The following is a 4933-nucleotide window of genomic DNA, read 5'->3' on the forward strand; positions in this document are numbered from 1 at the left end:
TGATCCGTTATAGTTGGTCCTTGAATGGGTGAAGATTTTGAGTTTGTGAATAGACACCCTCAGACACAGGATTACCATAGAAACAGTGAAGAATGCAGAACCTTTGTGGAGCCCAGTACTTACTAAATGAGTTCATAGAAGAGAGTCAGGAAAAGCACTTGTAATAGGTTGAGTAATGGAAGGTATTTCTCATTCTGCTCGCTATTATCTGTGAAAGCTCTGCTTCTTTGCAGGGGACTGCAGGAAGAACTCGGAGCTGGAACGGAATGAAGAGTGAGTCAGGACTCCTGCCTTGGAACAGGGTTATTTTTCACATACGATGGCTGGAGAACTTGGGATGATAAATGGTTGTATGCCAAGAGAGCGCTCAGTAAATGATTCTTTTCCCAACTCCTGTTGGTTGCTATAGATGCACATGCAGCGTTCACTATGGAATCGCTGGCATCATATGAATGGAAGCCACGTCATGGGTAGAAGGTCAGTTTATAAAAAAGGCAATAATGAAGGCCGGAGGGATGGCTCAATAGCTAAGAGCACTTGCAGGGTGCTCTTGGAGCACTTGCTTGGTTCCCAGCACCAATAAGACATCTCAAAATAGCCTGTAATCCAAGTTCCAGGGGACCTGATACGTTCTTTTGGTCTTTGTGAGTATGTGCATGCATTCGGTGCACAGATATACACACAGGCACACATGCGCATACCATGCATTTAAAAAAAATAAAATAAAAATTAGCAGCTATAGAAATACATTATGTTTTTAAAAATTAGGGTCTCCAGAGAGGATAGGGACTTCAAGGAAGACCAAGAGAGTCAACTAACCTGGACCCTTGGGGGCTCCCTGAAACTGAATCACCAACCAGAGTGAGCATGGACTGGATTTACGCCAACTGTAGTAGATATGCAAGTTGGTCTTCATGTGGGTCCCCTAACAACTGGAGTAGGGGCTGTCCCTGAATTTGTTGCTTGCCTATGGATCCTGTTCCCCTAACTGACCTGAGTCAGAGACGATGAACCTAGCCCTGCAGTGACCAATGTGCTGGGGTGGGGGTGGGGGGCTAATACTCAGGAGGGCTCCCCCTTCTCAGAGAAGGGGAGGGGCATGAAGGAAGAGCTTTGAGAAGGCAGGACTGGCAGGAAAGGGGGGTTGATATTGGGATGTTAAGTCAATAAATAAATTAATTTAAAAAAATTGGGGTCTCATGAGACTGGGTTGTTTTGGAACTGTTTCCTAAGAGCATTCTTTTTCTTTCTCCAAAAGTATACCACTAAAGAAGCTTGGGCTTTCTTGTCAGGGTTCCAGTCTTAATACTCTGCCTTAGATGCTGTATGGGAGCAGGGGCACCCAATGTCTCTGTGTCTCTGCTTCTTCCTCTCATACCAGTCAGTGCCCTGCTTAGCGTTAGACCTAAGCAAGTGATCAAAGCTTGAAATGTCCCTGGCACTCAATACTGCATCTCTTTCCCTTAGTCGTCACAGTGGGCTGCTCTTGGTCTCAGAGAACACTTATGACAGCAGTTGTTCTCCTCCAGGTAGCATCTCAGTCCCAGTATCATCTGCTCCCTTGTGGTTATGTGAGAGGGAGTTTGGGTAGCCAAGCGTGGCTCCTCGTACCATCTCTTTGTGCAGCATGGGGTTTCCGTTTCTATGAATTCAGAATCTGGTCCGAGGTTAAAACCAGTCTTCTGTGTTACCCAGGATTTAGAGAGCGTCTTAGTTAGGGTTTACTGGTGTGAACGGACACCATGACCAAGGCAACTCTTGAAAAAAACAACATTTAATTGGGGCTGGCTTACAGGTTCAGAGGTTCAGTCCATTATCATCAAGGCGGGAGCGTGGCAGCATTCAGGCAGGCATGGTGCAGGAGGAGCTGAGAGTTCTACATCTTCATCTGAAGGCTGCTAGCAGAATACTGGCTTTCAGGCAGCTAGGATGAGGGTCTTAAAGCCCACACTCACAGTAACACATCTACTTCTACAAGGCCACACCCACTCCAACAAGGCCACACCCACTCCAACAGGCCACACCCACTCCAACAGGCCACACCCACTCCAACAGGCCCACACCTTCCAATAGTGCCACTCTCTGGGCCGAGCATATACAAACCATAACTGAGGGACAGAACCAATGGATGAATACACATTAAAAGAGGATTTGCTGGGCAGTGGTGGCGCACGCCTTTAATCCCAGCACTTGGGAGGCAGAGGCAGCTGAATTTCTGAGTTTGAGGTCAGCCTGGTCTACAGAGTGAGTTCCAGGACAGCCAGGGCTAAAGAGGATTTATTAGATTGGTTTGCATGGTTTGGGGGCTCAGTAGTTCCTCAGTGGTGATCTGCACACTGAAGAGGTTATAAAACTTGTAGCTGCTTAGTCAGTGAGGCTGGATGTGACCGAGGGAGACATTGGCGTTCCCCCTTTCCCAAATGCTCTCTGATGGAACGCTTCACCCAGTGCAAAGTCAGTGCCTCGAGGGCTGTATGAATGTGACAAGTTACCCCACAAACTAGGTTTTACATCCTTCAGCTAATAGTTTTCAGAGTTCTTCCCCAAGACCTGGCACAACCAAAGGTTTCCCTTACCTGGTATCTCATGATCCAATTACTTGCACCTGTCCACAGAGGCGTGCCCAAATGGCTGCATTTTAGTTAGAGATAAGTCTGAGTATTAGAGGAATGAGGGATTCTGAAAGTCCTGAAAGTATTATAAAGTGGGGTGTGGCCACACACACCTGAAATCCCAGCATTTAGGAGACTCCTCGAATAAAATATTAGTTTTTTAAAATTATCAAATAGGTTTCATTATGACACCTGCATACACATGTGATTAAAGATGGTCTTTCTCTGCTGACCTTTCCTCTGCTGACCTTTCCTATGGCGACCCTTCCTCTGCTGACTGCTCTCATTGGTCACCCACACTCCCAATGTTACAGTGTCACATGTATTCTTCTTATTCTTTCACCCACAATCCTTTTCAACTTTCAGTTTCATGACTCACACACACACACACACACACACACACACACACACACAAATCTAAAAATCTTTAATTTGCAGGAGACAAAACATGTGGATGTACATCTTTCTGAACATGACTTATTTTAACACAGTTACTTCCAGTTCTGTCCATTTTCCTGCAAATTTATTTTATTCACTATACATCCCATTATCAGCCTCCCCTCCTCTCAGTATCCCCTCGCACAGATCCTCCCTCATTCCTCCCTCCCCTTCTCTTTTGAGAAGGGGGAGAGCCCTTCTCTAGATATCCTCCCCCCTCAGATGAGCAGCTTGGTCTTTATGTGGGTCCTCCAACAGCAAAAGCAGGGTCTGTTCCTAAATCTGTTGCCTGCCTGCCTGCCTGTGTGAGTCTGTTCCCCTAACTGGGCTGCCTTGTCTGTCCTCAGTGGGAGAGGATGAGTATAGTCCTAGGGTGACTTGGTGTGCCAGGGCTGGGGATGGGATAGTGACTTCATTTCCTTAAAGTTCAGTAAGAGTCCATCCTGTCTATGTACTACCTTTTCTTTATCCATTTGTCTGATGAACACATCCATGTCCATTCTACTTCTTAGCTATTAAGAACATGCCGCCATAAACACAAAAACAAAGCATCCAAATAAATCTATAATCTAATATTAAAACAATGCACGGCCAATACTTAAGAAAGTGTTCCACATCCTTAGTCATCAGGTCAACTGCAAATGAAAACTGTGAGATTCCATCCCAAGGCAGTTGGAACGGCCATGGTCTAGAAAATAAGCAACAATAAGTTCTGGAGAGGACATGGGGAACACAGAACCCTTATTCATTGTCAGTGGGAGTATAAACTGGTGTAGTTACTAGAGAAATCAGCATGGAGGTTGCTCATAAACTAAAACCAGAATTACCACGCGGCCCAGCTAGGCACTAGCTCTGCCAACAGTAGGTCACATGGGCCAGGTGGGGCTTAGCTGCTAGGTTCTCTAATCTTTGCCCCTGCCACAAAAGTCAAACATGTGCTTCGAATCATTTGCGAAGGGTATTCCCTTGAAACTTCCTCACACCAAGCAGCTCCAAACAGAGCACACCCCCACCTTCCCTTCCTTTACATGCTAACGTATTTCCCATCCTCGGCCTGCCTTTGAGAGGCTCTGTCAAACATCCAACTGGGTTGGAGATGATACGAGTTCTGGCTAAACAGCTTTCGCTTCATTGCTTGGTTGGTTTTCCTTTGCACAGCACTGTCTGAAATAGGTTTTGTAGGCTGTAGGCTTCATTTATTAAACAACTATTTATGCCAGGCGTGTTCACACCTGTAATCTCAGCACTTAGGAGGCCAAGACAGGATTGCCAGGTAACGACAATAAACACTGGCCTAACGTATTAAAGCCTGTTGACTGGATGGCCAAGCCATTCTTTCTATCGTCACAGTATTTACTCCTGGCCCATGTTTAAAGCTTTTAATGTTCCTCTTCCCCTTTCACACAGAGCCTCATTATGTAACCCACCTTGGCCTGGTACTTGCTATTTGACCTAGGCTGGCATTGAACTCATGATCTTGCTTTTGTCTCCAGAGTGTTGGCATTACCAGACATGTGTCACCCTGCCCGATAGCTTTGTGAAGTTGGCATAGGAGTGAGAATTGCCACAAGGGAAGAGGAGTCCAAAGAAACAAGCAATGTGTGATGTTTATATACTATTTGGACTGAAGTTTTGGGGTGGGCTGACAAATGGGACAGGAAAGAGCTAGGGTGGGGCAGTATGGAGTCTGGTGACATGCTACGGGGAGGTTAGGCGGCCGTGGAATGTCACTGGATGGACAAGATGGCGGCCATGCTTTCAGCTGAACTTCAGAATCTGTTCACGAGTCCATGGCAGCTGATCCTCCTCACCAAGATCTGGGATGTAGCGCCGGGCAGTGGTGGCCCACGCCTATAATCCCAGCACTCGGGAGGCAGAGACAG

The sequence above is a fragment of the Grammomys surdaster genome, unplaced genomic scaffold, assembly GCF_004785775.1.
Source record: "Grammomys surdaster isolate TR1022 unplaced genomic scaffold, NIH_TR_1.0 128, whole genome shotgun sequence".
NCBI lineage: Eukaryota > Metazoa > Chordata > Mammalia > Rodentia > Muridae > Grammomys > Grammomys surdaster.